Raw genomic sequence first — 17,548 nt, forward strand, 5'->3', positions numbered from 1 at the left:
GATATAAAACAAAGACAGTCTGTATTCCACCGAGGAAAGGACAGCTATCTATTAAACAGTCCTGGGAAAAATCAAGTATCTACTCTGGAAAAAATCAGACTGGATCCCTACATTCTATCATAAACAAAGCTCTATTCTAGGTAATTCAAAGACACTTCAGGTGAGTCTCTTCATGATCTGAAGGCAGAGAGATATCTCTTAGAACACGAAAAGCACTAACCATAAAGAGAAAGTCTGATAAACTAGGCTACATTAAAATTAGGGACTTCTCCTTACCAAAAAATAATATAAATAAAATGAAAAAAATTAGTCACAAACTGGGATATTAGCAACACATCTAACTGACGAAGGACCTACAAACTACTACATATGACTATACTAGGAAAAGGTAAATGATATGAGATAAATAAAAAAAAGTTATGAATGGGGATTTCACAGAAGAGGAAATATAAACAGAGAATTATCATATGAAAAGTTTTTCTACCTTAGTAATCAGGAAAATTAAAATTAAGACTGCAGTGAGATTACACGTTACACTTAACTAGATTTAAGAAGCTTAACAATGCCAAATGTTGGAGACACTGCAGGTTAGTGAGAACTTTACCTACCCTCTTGGGAATGTATGTTGTTACAACCACTATGAAACCACTATAAAAAGCATCTTGAGAGGCACATGGGTGGCTCAGTCAGTCGAGCATCCAACTCTTGATTTCAGCTCAGGTCATGACCTCAGGTTCTTGGGAGCCCACACTGAGCTCTGCTCAGCAGGGAGTCTGCTTGCAATTCTCTCTCTCCCTCTCTCTCTCTGCACCTCCCCCTCTCTAAAATAAAGAAATAAATCTTTTTTTAAAAAGCATCTTGACATTGTTTTCTAAAGTTGAACATTTGCATGCCTCACCTAGCAGTTTTATTAGTAGGTATGTACCCTAGCAAAGTCCTCGCACCTCTAAATTCCACAGAGGCACTCTCATAGCAGCCCTGAGTCTAATAAAAATAAAATAAAATAAGAAAAACCTGAATGGCCATTGGCTGGAGAATGGATAAACAAATTAAAGTGTAAGCATCACACAGTAGAAAACTATGTAGCAGTAAAAAAATAAATGATCTACTATAGGCAACAGCATGGATGAATCTTAAAAACAACATTAAATGAATAAAGTCCTAGAAGATGATAATCAGTATGATGCCATTTGTATAAAGCTGAAAAATAAAAAGGAGAATGTATACACATTGCTGAGGATTAGAAACATGCAGAATAAATGTATAAACAAAAGCAAGGAGATGATAAACACCAAATTCAGCATGGTGTTTACCTCTGCAGGAGAATCCTGGCATGGAATAAGAAAGGAACAGAGGTACATGCAAGGCAGTGGTAATCCTCTAGTCCCTACATTGGGGTGGTGGATTCAGACATTATTGTATTAAACTTTCACATATATATTTATATATAACATATAAGAGGAAGGAACCCTCCTCCACCTTACCCTGACACCAAAACCAGGCAAACCCATTATAAGAAAAGAAAACCACATACCAATAACCCTCATGAACACAGACACAAAATTCTAGCAACAAATACTAGCAGACTGAATCTAGCAATACATAAAAAAGAGTAATATTCCATTATTGGGTGGGGCTTATCCCAGGAATACAAAACTGGTTCAACATTCAAAAATCAATTTAATCCATTATATAACAGACAAAAGAAGAAAAACCACATGATCACGTGAATTGGTGCAGAAAAGCACTTAACAAAATTGAACACTAATTCATGATAAATACTCAGCAAACTGGTAAGAAAGAAATCCCTTAATCTGATAAGGGACATCTACAGAAAAATCTAGAGCTAACATTACATTTAATGGTGGAAAAACTGACTATTTTCAGCTTAAAACAAGAGAACCAATCACTACTCCTATTCAACATCACATTATAGGTCCTAGCCAGTTCAGTATGGTAAAAAAAGAAAAAGAGGGGCACCTGGGTGGCTCAGTTGGTTGAGTGTCTGACTCTTGGTTTTAGCTCAGGTCATGATCTCAGGGTCGTGCATCAGGCTCCACACTCAGCAGGGAGTCTGCTTGAGATTCTCTCCTTCTCCCTTTGCCCCTCCCCCTGCTCTCACTCTCTCTCTCTCTCTCAAATAAATAAATAAACCTTTAAAAAGGAAGGAAAAAGAAAAGCACACAGAAAATTTGCTGTATTCTCAGATGTCATGATTATAGAAAATCCCAAAGGACCTACAAAACAAGCTTCTAAAACTAATAAATGAGTTTATCAAGTTTGTAAGATGCAAGGTCAACCCACAGAAATTATAGTTCCATATACAAGCGATGAATAATGAGAAAGAAAAAAATTCTAAACAGTACCATTTACAATAGCTCCAAAAATGATATATCTAGGTATAAATACAAAACATTTTTTGAAAACTATAAAACCCTGATGAAAAGAAAGGAAGAAAGACCTTATTAGATGGAGAGGCATACAATGTTCATGGATTGGAATACTCTCTCCAACCAACCAACAGACCTCGTGCAATTCCAATTAAAATCCCAGCAGGACTTTTGTGTATACATTCAAGATGATTCCAAAATTGATATGGAAAGGCAAAAAATCTAAAAGAGCCAAACAACTGTGAAAAAGAAAAACAAAGTTGGGAGGCTCCCCCTATCCAATTTTAAGAGTTATTATAAAGCAACAGCAATCAAGACAGTGTAGTTTTGGCAAAGGAAGGGAAAAAATACCTATCAATGGAACAGAATAGTTCAGAAATGGACCCACACAAATGGCCACTGATCTTTGACAAAGATACAAACGCAATTAGAAGAAAAATGATAGTGTTTTCAACAAATGCTGCTGAAATAATTGGACATTCACACTAAAAAAAAAATTAATGTTGGTCTAAACCTCACACATTGGGGCGCGATGGTGGCTCAGTCCGTTAAGCATCTGACTCTTGATTTCGGCTCAGGTCATGATCTCAGGGTCGTGAGATCAAGCCCCGTGTCTTGGACTCCACACTGGGCAAGGAGCCTGCTTAAGATTCTTTCTCTCCCTCTGCATCTGCATCCCCCCGCTGCCTCTGCTCACACTCTCTCTCTAAAAAAAATTAATAAAATAAATGAATAAATAAACCTCACACCTTATATAAAAAGGAACCCACAATGCACCATAGATCTAAATGCAAACTGTTGATCTATGAAACTCTTGGGAGAAATCATGGGAGTGATTTTTGTGACCTGGAGGTAAAGTTTTCTTACACATGACACCAAAAGCAGAATCCTTGAAAATAGAAATTGATAAATGAATTCATCAAAATTAGAAATGTTTGCTCTGCAAAGGCACTGTTTTTAAAAAAAAAAAAAAGATAGGCTACAGACTGGGTAAAAATATTTGCAAATCACTTATCCAACAAAGGGACTTGTAGCCAGAAAATAGAGTAAATTCAAACAACCCAATTAAAAAAAAAAAGGGTAAAAGACTTGAACAAATGCTTTCACCAAGATATATCGGTGGAAAATAAGCACCTGAAAAGATTCTGAACATCATTCTCCATTTGGGGAAACTTAACCCATGCTGAGCTAGAACCACATTACGACAGCCACACAGAGGAAGACAGAGAGCAGAGGTCAGAGGGAGAAAGACCGACCTCACCTGGTGCTGGTGAAGATGCAGAGCAACCAGAACGTGCCCACAGTGCATGCAGGAAAGCAGCAAAACACCCCCATCACAGGACCCAACAGTCCCACTCTGAAATACTTATCCAAGAAAAATGCAAACGTAACCTAAAACAAAACCAGCACGTAATTGTTTACAGTGGCTTTATTTATCGTTAACCAAAAACTGGAAACAACCCAAATGTCCACCAACCTGTGAACAGATAATCAAAGTGAGGCGGATGGAATATATCTCAGCCATGAAAAGGAACTACAGACGCATGTCACAAGGTGAACGAATCTCCAATGCATGATGCTCGGGGGGAGAAGCCAGATTCAAAAGGTCACGTATTGTATGATTTCATGTATATGAACATCCTGCAACAGGTGATGCTGCAGGCACAGAAAACAGATGAATGACGACCAGGGCCTGGGGCGAAGAGAAGGGACTAGTTACAAATGGACCCCAGGAACCTTTTCGTAACGGTGGTCACGTTGTAAATCTTGATGTTGTGGTTACATGCTGTTTGCATCTATCAAAATGCATGAAACTGCACAATTTAAAAGGCATGTGCATCATTTACCTCGATATACTTGACTTTAAACACATATCAGGTAGATAAACTCATGGGAAACCAACTGCTTCAAAAGAGGAAGCAAAGTCAATGGTGATGGCAGTGAGCCTGAACAGACTGTACCACATCCATACCAGGTAGTAGTTCATAGCTTTGAGAAATATTTTCATAAGCTCGAATCTCCTTCTAATAATTAAATCTACAAACACAGATGGAACAACATAGCTAAATATCTTTTAAGAGAATCATAACCTAGAACAATAAGAGTTGAATATATACATATGTCCTACATCCCAAACCTCTTTCTTTTACCTTTTTTATTGATCTAAGCCATTGTTCATTAAAACCAGAGAGGAAATGGAAGTACAGAGGAATCCTGGAAAACAATTAATTTATCTCACAGTATAATCAACTCGACCTCAATAAAAAGAATCTGAAACCAAATGTTCAAATGAAGAGTATATGCCTTTGTTTTCCATCCAGTTTTTATGGTGTTTAAACAAGGATTTTTTTAAGCCTTGACTTTCAGAAGGTCACATGTGCAACATTTCCCTAAAACTTTGTCTGCTCTCTCAACAAGGTGAGTTTCCTTAATGTTGCTGCAAATCAGGTAAAAGCCATGCCGAGGGGAAAGTTAAATAAAAAGCTATCTCAAATAGCATTTTTTAAAAGGCAAACATCAACCTTGTAAGTATTAAAAGCACATTCTAAAATCCACTCTGATGACAGTTTAAGAAAGCCCCTTTTATGTGCACGGAGCCCTGCTCTGCAAGGTCTTTTAAATGCGAGTGTTTACCTAAAAATACAGGCAAGGGCCAGAATCTGGCCTTGAAGAGGAGCCTTTTGATTGCACACAGTGAACTCAATCTTTAACTAATAAATTGTCCCACACCTTTGTCTCGCCCAAGAAAGGCAGAGGTCTGCTCTCACAAGAACGTACAAGCCTCTTTAAAGGAACAGGGTTTTTCACTCTGCATCTCTACACTTGTTGATTTAGAGCTTCTATGAGTGACAATGCACATCACCGGCTTTTTTTTTAACTCTGTCATCTGTGCCACTGAGTGTACTTAGACTCAGATCAAAGTGGAAAGCTTCTAGAAAGATACACAAACCACAGTGTGACAAATAGCATGCTGTGTTTGACCCAGCAAACAATAAATTACTTTCATCAGCCCAGGTAAAGAATCCCGTGTTTTCAATTCTAATTCTGAGGTCTGAAATGATAGAACTTTACCACATTCTCAAAGACCGAAGAGCTTTAAATAATAAGGAAAAGACATAAGTGAAACTCACATACTACAAGCACTGAAATTTTCATTGTTCAAAGGACTGTGGTTTCAATTTGCCCTTGTCTGAAGCTATTGTAAAGTTTAAACTAAGTAGCATAAGTTTGACTAAAACATGTTAATTTGACTCTATTTTCTTAGTTGAGAAATAATTTGTAGCGTGTCTGTGCCCAACCAGACTATATAAAAGTGCCTTCGATATTATTCAACAACAGTACAACCAACTATTCCTTTCCTGCACAAACCTTTACCACAAGGGGCCCCTTAATAAGGAGTGACAACAAGAAATGCCCACTTTGCCTGGATTGTGCTCTCCGTCACCTGTAACCACCACTATCAGCAGAGACCATGACGGCTCACTGGGCATCTGCTATCTACGAGGCACTGGAGAAGTGCTTTACATAGATGACCTAAATTTAATCCCCACAAAAATCCTGGGAGGCAGAAATTTCTACTCCCATCTTCCAGATGAGGAAACGAAGGCACAAAGAAGTTAAATAACTTGCCCAAGGTCACACACATCTAGAAAGTGAAAGAGCCTGGATCTGAACCAGTCTTTTACTTCTAAAACCCAAGCTGTATTGCACTCACAGGGTGAGAACACCATATTCTAACAAACGTATGAGTTGCCGTAATGGCAAAAGAAGGGACGCACTGGTCTTTTATTTCAAATCCTTCCTGAATCCGAGAGAAAAAGTCCTCCTAGTTTATCCTTACTGAGCACTTTAATTATATGGGTATTCCAACAGGGAAAACTGTGAGTTCCACAAATATTCATTGGGTGCCTCCTATGACAGGGTGCTAAGCTGTGTGGTGGGACCATCATCAAGAAGAAAACAAGCAAAATTATTTTTGATTCTGTAAGAATTATGTTTTTGATTTATTTTAAAAATATTTTTTTGGATTCAGATGTCCTGCCAGCAACTAAAAATCAGTAAATCCAAAACATTTGAGCAAAACATTCCACATTCCAAACTGTCACTAATCCTCTATCCCCTACAATGACCCAGAATAATTAGGAAATGTGATTTGTGCCATGTGGGCAGCAATTGATAATCACAGAACAAAAACAGGGCAATTGTAAACTGCTGAATGAAAGCTACTGGCACTTCCTCTGTCTGCCAGGACAGTGAGTAAGAGGTAATAAAACGTGTGAATGCACTGTGCTAGCGAAAGCCCTCGTCGTTAGAGCAAAAGGATCATCTTTACTCTTGAGCAAAAACCAAATGTTCTCGACTGGATGTGCTTAGTGATGCCTATGTCTCACGGCTATAGACATCTTTTTCAAGAGTTATTATAGAAAGTCCTGTAGGAAAAAAATACTTTCAATTCAGAATCTAAAGCTTTCTTCCTTCCACTATGAAATATTGTTTAATGCATTTCCAGACAGCACAGCACTTTCCCCCAGGCTCCACCCCTCCTGCTGCCCCTTCCCTAACCCTGCTCTGTGGCCTCAGACAGCTCTCCTGAGCTCCCAGATCCCCTTTTTTGCAGGGACCCCACTGTCTCAGCACCGACCCGACCGGGTCTTCTCTGCACTCGCTGACCCCTGGCTTGCTCCGAACCCTCAGCAAACAACCTGCAGGAGAGCGGTTCTTGCCCCCAAGGAGCTCAATGGCTCCTTATAAGCCTGTTCCCCTCCCTCCTTTTCAGCTCCCTTCCCCAGCCAGACCTGTCCTTCCCAGGCCCAGGACGGGTCTTCTCCACCTGCACGTTTATCATCCTTCCGGGTACTTCCTCCCACACTTGGCAGGCCTATGTCCTCTCTGTCCTCACAGTTCAGTTCTGCCCTCCAAGCCCGCTCCAGCCCCACACCCACACCTCCAAAGCCACAGTGCTGTCTCTGCTCCGAACCGACACCAAAAGGACCCAGTGTTCCTCTCCAGCTCTTTGCACCTGGATCCCCGTTCTTTGTGTGCACATCGTTCTTCTCCTTCCAAACTCACACCTCCTTGATAGCTCTCATCGGGTCTCCCTTGTTATCTCTACAGTTCTCAGTGTCATTCTTTCGTAAAATAGGCATCTAATCAATATTAGTTGAATGAACAAACAAGTCAAACATGAATCTAAAGACATGGCCATCAGCTTTCCTAAATCGGTTGTGTTGAGAATGACACCGAAGTGGACGCTAATTAGAATAAACATGAAAATACACCCAAACCAAACCACTGAGAGGATCATAATAAAATAGAACAATTTTAGAGAAAGAGAGAACTAATATTTTATGTATTACCCTTTTATTTAACAGTTCCTTTTTGTATTTATATTAGCATAAAACTACATCTTTTTCTGTTAAAGGAGTTTAAGCTCGGTAACGGTTCTTAACACGACACTTGCCCCAGTACAGTGTTTATTCCCTCCATGAACAAGTACTTTAAGAGTAAGAACGCATCTCAAGGCGCTCACAATAGGACACTCACAGCTGAGGCAGCTGGACCCTTTCAGGCCTCAACTGGATGCATTGCTGTGCACACAAAGCGTGATGATATCTTATAAAATCACACACCTGCTCTACTTAAATATACTCCAAACACTTTCCTTAGCATCCATTTAAGGGTAATAAAGGGATAGTGACAGTTATTATAATAGGACTTAATGTGAATAAAAAGTATAACCAGTCTGTAAGACTGTTGCTACCTAAAGGCTCATAACTAAGAAACCAAGTGCAATCAAAAAGAAATGAATGGACACTTCACTGTGGAAACTCCCAGAGGGTTTCAGCAATCGTGAAAATAGATACGAGTGACACATAGAGGACTCAAACATTCACAAAAACATTTACTTCCAAATTACCTTTGTCTGTGAAAAAATATGGAGATATGTGAGCAGCAGAAAAGTAGCAAGGCCTCATTTTAAACATTTGATCGATGTATTAACAAATTCTAGACTCATGGATTAAGATCTCATTTTAAAAGTAGTAATGATACATTCCATATTTGAAAACTAATGAGCAACCATCAGCGAAGTTGTTTTCTTATACCCAACAATTTCACTTGCCTGGACAAAGCAAGTCACGCAGCCAAGCACAGGTCGGGGGTGCAAAACTACAAAGACACCAGACAGACAGATCACGAAACTGGCTCCAGGTCCTCACTTCTCCCCATACCACACATGGTGCCAGGCGACTCTTCAGGAATGCCCATTCTGATTCTGGGCCCCACCATGTGACTTGCTTTGCCTGGTAGGACATTCGCAGACACACAAGCTTGGAACAGGCTTGCGCACTGGGGCTTGGCCCCTTGTGCTTCACCATCACCAGGAAGAACATGCCTGGGCTAGCCAGCCGGAGGACGGAAAGCTTATGGAGTGTGGCTGAGTTGCTCCAGTCACCGCAGCCAACGGAGATTAGCCAACAGCCTGCCGAGTCCATTGGAATGAGAGCTCTTTTTGGTTTCTTCTTCAGTAAATTGCCTGTTCATACAGTAAGTGATCCCAGTTGAGACCAAAATAACCTCCAAGCTAAGCCCAGCCCAAAGTGCCAACCTGCAGGCTTCCTTGTAAGTCAAGTGAATCCTATTGTTTGAAACCACTGACTCTGGGTGGGAGAGGGGCTGAGATACAGCATTACTGGAAGGACAGAAGAGTGACACTGAATACACCAATGGACTGTTGCCAGACCGTACATGACAAAGAACGCTGACCACAGCCTGCAGCAACTGGCCCGTGAAGCCAAACCGCAGTCTTTGCAGCAACTGGCCCCAAACGGTCAGGACCTGGCCAGTGACTGCAGCCCCTCCTTCCAACTCAGGACAAGCTAGAGAAAGCCAAATATGCCCCAAACCAGCCATGCAAGATGTCACACTTCTCTCCAGCCCACTCCAGCTTCCCTGTGCCAACGACCTCCATCAGGGCCCTCTAGAACCTTCCACTTCTCCCTGTGAAGCTTCCCCACTCCCCTGCCTGCCGCCGAGCATCACTGAGTTCAAGTGTGGGTGCCCACTCCCCTGGCACAACAAGCTCTGGATAATTACCTGTGTCCCCATCTGACTGGTCTTTCTTCATTTCTGCGACATGAAGAGCATAGAGAATTGTGAATATTATTAGAAGCCATGACAGATATATAACCAGGAGCCACATGGATGCATCATAAAGTATGATTATAGTTAAACTGAATAAATAATGCCAGATCAAAAAACTACATCATCACATTTGTTCACTTCAACTTTGACTTCAACAAAAGCATCGTCTTTTGTCACAAATGATTCAGAAGACTCTTCCCCATGTTCCCAGGAGCCTCTCCCAACCCTCATCTGCAAACTTTTCTCTCTTGAAGCCAATTCTTGCCACCATCCTTGCCATTCTCTCTTCTAAAATCATTACCTGGTCTGGGGCACCCGGCTGGCTGCGTAGGTAGAGCATGTAACTCTTGATCTCGGGGCTGTGAGTTCAAGGCCCACACTAGGGGTGGGGTTTACTTAAAAATAAATAAATAGGGGCGCCTAGATGGCTCAGTCTGTTAAGCATCTGCCTTCGGCTCAGGTCATCATCCTGGGATCCTGGGATCGAGCCCCACATCAGGCTCCCTGCTCAGGGGGGAGTCTGCTTCTCCCTCTCCCACTCTCCCTGCTTGTGCGCTCTCTCTCTCTCCCTCCCTCAAATAAATAAATAAAATCTTAAAATGAATAAATAATCATTACCTGGTCTCATTCTGCCAGATTTTCAATCAGTAATGGCTTTATGTCATTTTTATCAAGAACATTGAACCCCAAATCTTACACAGGATTTATAATTTGAGCTTTGCAATCTATTTGCCTCATATTTTTACACGTTTGCAGTATCCCTTCTGCAAGACACTCAAAAGGATGGCACAGATGATAGTGGGACGGGGAAGGGATATTTGCTAATCTTATGAATGGTTCAGGAAAGAAATTTGATAATAAAAATAGGTTATCAGTACCTCAATGTTTTCATAATTTCCCCTATACTTTAGAAACATATTTTAGAAAGAAAAATTTAGTAGTAAATAACTTTTATCAAATAATAAAACTCAATAATTTTTATTTTAAAATAGCAAATATAGTATGACTCCCTTTATCTCAAACTGATTTTCACAATCTATCTGTATATGTGCATTGGAAATACAGCTAAATGATGTTCACCAAATGTTCATGATAATTACTTCTGGGAGGTGAGATTTTAAGTGTGTGCACACGTGTGTGTATATGTCTACTGTCTTCTTTGCAGTTGTATATTGCTAGAAATGCTATAACAAGGTTCTATCATTTGACAGAAAGGTAAGGGTATTCTTTTAGAAAACCCAAAACTTGAAAATATACAAATAAAGATCTAAATCTATTTATTCAAGAATTTCCGGACAATTTATGAAAGTGAAAAAAACAGAGAAAAGTTTAAAAATGTGCACACACCAAGTAAACAGTAGGCACTAGACGACAAAGGGAGCATGCCTCCAACACGGAAACAGCCAATTATATAAACCAATTAATAACCAAAATAAAGAAACATATTAATAATAGTACATTAATAGTAGGAGACTTCAGCACTCCACTCTCAGCAATGGACAGATCATCTAAGCAGAAAATCAGCAAAGAAACAAGAGCTCTGAATGACACACTGGACCAGATGGACTTCATAGACATATACAGAACATTCCACCCTAAAACAACAGAATACTCATTCTTCTCGAGTGCACATGGAACTTTCTGCAGAATAGACCAAATACTGGGTCACAAATCAGGTCTCAACTGACACCAAAAGATTGAGATTATTCCCTGCATATTCTCAGACCACAATGCTTATATGGAACATAAGGAATAGTACAGAGGACCATAGGAGAAGGGAGGGAAATCTGAATGGGAAGAAATCAGAGAGGGAGACAAACCATGAGAGACTCTGGACTCCAGGAAACAAACTGAGGGTTACAGAAGGGAGGGGGGTTGGGGAATGGGGTAACCAGGTGGTGGGTATTAAGGAGGACACGTGTGGTGATGAGCACTGGGTGTTATATGCAACTAATGAATCGTTGAACACTACATCAAAAACTAATGATGGACTATATGCTGGCTAACTAAACATAATAATAAATTTTTTAAAAGAAAATAAATCCAATTATGATAACATCAAAAAGAACAAAATATTTTGTAATAAATTTAACCAAGGAGGTGCAAGATTTATATACTGAAAACTACAAAATGTTGCTGAAGGAAATTTTAAAAGACCTAAATAAAGATATCTTGTGTTCAAGGACAGGAAGGTTTAGTACTATTAAGATGATAATACTATCAAGGTTTAACACTACTGGAAGATTTAGTACTACTAAGTACTACCTCAAGTGATACACAGACTCAGTGTGATGAATCCCCTATCAAAATCCCAAGAACACTTTTGCAGAAATGGAAAGATAGATTCTAAAATGCATATGGAATTTCAAGGAATCCAGAAGAGCTAAAACAATCTTGAAAAAGAAGAGCAAAGGTGTAGATCTCACACTTCCCAATTTCAAAACTTATTACAACCTACAGTATCAAAACAGTATAGTACCAGCATAAGGATAGACACACAGATCTGAATTGAGACTAAATGGAAAGAATTGAGACTAAACTTTCACATCTATGTTTTTTTTTTAAGATTTTATTTATTTATTTGAGAGAGAGAGAATGAGAGAGAGAGCATGAGGGGGGGAGGGTCAGAGGGAGAAGCAGACTCCCCACCAAGCGGGGAGCCCAATGCGGGACTCGATCCCGGGACTCCAGGATCATGACCCAAGCCGAAGGCAGTCACCTAAGCAATTGAGCCACCCAGGCGCCCCCACATCTATGTTTAATTGATTTTTGACAGAGGTGCCAAGATCATTTAATGGGGAAGGAACAGTCTTCAAAAAATGGTGCTGGGAAAAATAGGTATCCACAAATGAATTAAGTTGGACCCTTGCCTTACACCATATACAAAAATTAACTTCAAATGGATCAAAGACTTAATTGTAAGAGCTAAAACTATAAGACTTGTAGAAGAAAACATAGGGGAAAATCTTCATGACTTTGGATTTGGCAATGATTTCCCAGACATGACACCAAGAACATAGGCAACAAAGGAAAACAGATAAATTGGACACCACTGAAATTAAAAACTTTTGTGGATCAAAGAAGACTATCAAGAGAGTGAAAAGACATCCCACAGGGGCGCCTGGTTGGCTCAGTCGTTAAGCGTCTGCCTTCGGCTCAGGTCATGATCCCAGGGTCCTGGGATCGAGCCCCGCGTCGGGCTCCCTGCTCCGCGGGAAGCCTGCTTCTCCCTCTCCCACTCCCCCTGCTTGTGTTCCCTCTCTCGCTGTCTCTCTCTCTGTCAAATAAATAAAACCTTAAAAAAAAAAAAAAAGACATCCCACAGAATGAGAGAAAATATTTGCAAAATCACATATATGATAAAGGTTCTATATCCAGAATATACAAAGAACTCCTAAAACTCAACAACAAAAAGACCAATAAGCCAATTAAAAAATGGACAAAGGACTTGAATAAACATCTCTCCAAAGAAGATATACAAATGGTCAAAAACCACATTGAAAGATGCTCAAAATCATTAATCATCAGGGAAATGCAAATCAAAACCACTCTAGTAGGATGGCTATAATGAAAAAAAACAAACAAACTGGAAAACACCAATATTGGAGAGGATGTGAAGAAACTGGAACCCTCGTACATTGCTGAAGGGAACATAAAATGGTGCAAACACTAAAAAAACAGTTTGGCCGTTCACATAGAATTACCATACGACCCGGCAATTTCACTCCCAGGTATATACACAAATACATGTACACAGTAGTGCTACCAACACTAGTCAAAAAGTGGGAAACCACCCAAATGTCTATCAGCAGATGAATGCACAAACTGTGGGATATGCATACAACAGAACATTATTCAGCTGTAAAAAGACTGAGGTACCGATAAACACAACATGGATGGACCTTGAAACATTATGCTAAATGAATGAAATTCTTGTTCAATATAATAAAAAGAAGCAATATATTGAGTGATTAAAGCTTACGGATAAGTGAAATGAATGACAGCAATATTATAAGGGATGGGAGGCAGAGATTAGGAATATTTTTTTATTATGTTATGTTAATGCATTACATCATTAGTTTTTGATGTAGTGTTCCATGATTCATTGTTTGCGTATAACACCCAGTGCCCCATGCAGTACATGCCCTCTTTAATACCCATCACCAGTCTAACCCATCCCCCCACCCCCCTCCCCAGGAATATTTTTATAAGGTCCCCGCACTACCCATGAAGTAGTACTGTGTTATTTGAAATTGGATCCAGGTTAGTTGTAAATGTATATGGTAAACTCTCAAACAATCACTAAAATAATTTTTAAAAGAAGTATAATTGGGGTACCTGGCTGGCTCAGTCGGTAGAGTATGCAACTCTTGAACCTGGGGTTGTTGAGTTCAAGCCCCATGTTGGGTGTAAAGATTGCTTAAAAATAAAATATTTTTTAAAAATAAAAATTAAAAAAGTATAACTGATATACTAAGAAAGAAGAGAAAATTAAATCATATAACTGCTCAGTTAAAATCACAGAAGGCAGGAAAAGAGGGGAAGCTTTTTTTTTTTAAAGAAACAAAGGACAAATAAACTATAGAATCAGTTTGATAATCTCCATAAAATAACTTGCTGGTTGTGCTGAAACCATAGATAAAGCTGGGAAGAACCAACATCTTACACACAGGGAGTGTGAGTCTTCCTCTTCAGGGACATGGAACATCTCTTCATTTACTTAGATCCTCTTTGATTTCTCCCATCAGCTTTGTGGTTTTCCTCATACAGATCTTGTACGTATTTTATTAGAGTTATACCTAAGTATTTTATTTTTTGGTGCTTATATAAATGGTATTCTGCTTTTAATTCCAAATCCCACTTGATCATTGCTGATCTATAGGAAAGTGGTTGGCTTTTGTATCCTGGAACCTTGCTATAATTGTTTATTAGTCCTAAGTGATTTTGTGGGGTTTTTGCCAATTCTTTGGGATTTTCTACATAATCGTGTTATCTGTCAACAAAGATTGCTTTATTTCTTCCTTCCCAATCTTTTTAGTACATACTTTTATTTCCTTTTCTTGTCATATTGCATTAGCTAGGACTTTTGATATGAGGTTGAATAGGTGGTGAAAACGGACATTCTTGCCTTGCCAGAGGGGTAAAGCATCTAGAGCTTCACCATTGAGCATGATGTAAACTGTAGTGTTTTTGTAGTATTCTAAGTTGAAGGAGTTCCCCCTCTATTTCTTATGTGCTGAGAGTTTTTATTGAGAATGAGTATTGAATTTTCTCTAATACTTTTTCTGCATCTATTGATATGGTCATGTGAACTTTCTTCTTTAGCCTGTTGATGCTATGGGTTACATTAATTGATTTCTGAATGTTAAATAAGTCTTGTATATCTAGGATAAGTCCCACTTGCTCACGTACATAATTCTTTTTATACATTGTTGAATTCTATTTGCAATATTTTATTAAGGAATTTGGATCTATGTTCATGAGGATATTGGTTTGTAATCTTATATCTTTATCTGGTTGTGGTATTAGGGAAATGTTGACCTTATGGATTGGGAATTCTCTGTACTATCTGCTTAATTTGCCAGTGAATGTTTTTAAATAAAAACCATCAATTAAAAAAATTTACCTTGATTTAATCAGGAAACAGCTCCCTCTCTATGAAACATACCAGTGCATAAACCAATTCAGGTTTAGAGAAACTGTGCTTCAGCTGCAGTGGTTGGCAACCAGCATGCACTGATGTCCGGGTTATTATAGAGACTGTGCTAGTAACCTGGCATTTGTACTGCTTTTACACACCTCCTAAAACTTCCAGTTAGGTCAGAAAGATCACAAACGTCTGAAATGGGTTCACATTACCCAATCAAACTCCTCTGATACAATGAATATGTACTAATTGCTTTTGACAAGATTTTTTAAGTGTCTGGTACATGGTGATCTCAGCATTTTTAGCATGAATATCTTTATCATGTCAGTTTTTAGATCATAACAGGACACTGTTCTTTACCAAAGTGATAAATTGTTTCTAGCTACACTGGTTTCAACAATAAAGAATGAATTTGCTCATTTTCTATTCAGAAAACAAGTTTTTAACAGAGCTCCTTTGTTATACCCATGACTTTATAGACCAAGAACTGAAATAAGATGATTCCTCCTCATTTCTCCAGTGCACAAGATATTTTCATCAGTGTTACTTTACCACTGTTGTAATGTGAACAGGAATAATGTATCATCATACCTTTTGTTACATATTTAAAAAATATATATATGTATGCATTTTGTCCCAGGAGGTAAAATAACTCATCCTAAGCTCTTTTTCTTTCTTTATTAAAAATGAAACAAAATCTAGTATAATCTCTAGGAAAGAAAATATTTTAGGAACTCTTACCAGAATGCCTGAGTCTCTACAGTGACCACTGCTGTGGGATGAGGAAAGATGGCAGATTCCCCCAAAATTGCTAGACCTCATGTGTCACAAAATACAGAAAAGGACTCGAGTTATTTGAGGGGGGAAAAAAAAGGAAGCACTAGGGTGGAAGCAAGTTTATAAATAGAAATCAGTAATAAATCTAGAAGTGTTGGTAGAAAATTAAAGACAATACCAAAGACTAAGAAATAAATTGAAGGAAGTGTGTTTGCAGTGACAATTAAACTTGAAAGCTATATTAAGGAAGAAGATGGACTCTGTGCCGCGGACTTCTGCTCCTTATATTTATTTTCAGTGTCAAGGACTGGGTTAAGAGGCAGGAATAGAATATGCATCGGATAGGATTAAGAGTATTTTGTGGATTACAAAGAAGAAATGTGAGAGCACTCAGATATTAAATAGGAGAGGAGGAGGATGTTGAACCAATAGAACCATTCTGATCCATGTAGGTGTCTAGCGGAGACTATGCCGATGGGCATCTTCTTTAAACACCAACCATGTCAGCTATGATTTTGTCAAGAATTACAAGGTCATAATTACAAGGTTAAATTTCCACGCAAAAGCCTGCAGAGAAATATTCTGTGTAGCTAACAAGAAAGACCAAGTTCTTTTGGGTAGAAAACATGCCGGTAGTAAAACTGTTGTGGTATTTTAAACACTCGGATGGAGGGGGGCAGTTTTTAATGGGGATTTTTCTTAGAACTTCATGGAGTTCAGGAAAGATACCTTAAAACGGATACGGAGAGTAGCAGGCACCATACTAAGCACTACATCACGTGAGACGGTTTCTAATCTAACCACACGATTACGGTGCTTAACAGTACACCCGCTTATCGTCCAAATGATTCCTGCTACAAGTAACAGAACACCAGACCCAAGCTGGCTGAAGCATACAGGAAACCCATTCACTCAGGTAAGTAAAATCACTGAGGAGGGCTGGCTTCACGGCGTCACCTATGTTGCCAGGGCTTGGACCCCGTCTCAGTCGGTGTGGCTTCCTGTGTGATCCTCTTGGTTCATGGGATGGCCCCCCAGCGCCCGCTCTCACGTTTGGGTGACACGAGAGCTGTCCCAGCTGCAGTTTCATGTCTCCTCTTGTTTCTACATCAGTAGGAAGAATTAAAAGAATTTTCCAGTTGCTCCCACAAAAATACTGAGTCCACCTGACTGGCCCAGCTAGGTCATAGACCCATGCCAGCTACGTCACTGTGGCCAGGACACTGATTCTCTGACTAGCTCAGGCTGGTCATATGTTCCATCCTGGGACTGACGAATCCCCAGGGCTGTTGCTGAAGTGCTGGCAGATGCTGACCAGAGAAGTAGCAAATGTCCCCCTTACGTAGAAGGGACCCATAGTTTCAGAAAACAAAGTAACTTGCCAAATCCAGACCCCTAAAAAGTCAGTCTAGATCTGAACTCGGGTCCACCTATCTAAACCCAAAGCTTCCCACCCTGCCCTCCGCACAGTCCTAACACTCAGTCACGGAATACAAAACTCAGCATCACAGAGAGACCCCTACTTGTGCTCTAGACCCATCACCACTGAAACATAAATCAAGATTACAGTATTTGTTAGGAAAGCTTAAAT

This window comes from Neomonachus schauinslandi, chromosome 12 (genome assembly GCF_002201575.2).
Source record: "Neomonachus schauinslandi chromosome 12, ASM220157v2, whole genome shotgun sequence".
NCBI classification, from domain to species: Eukaryota; Metazoa; Chordata; class Mammalia; order Carnivora; family Phocidae; genus Neomonachus; species Neomonachus schauinslandi.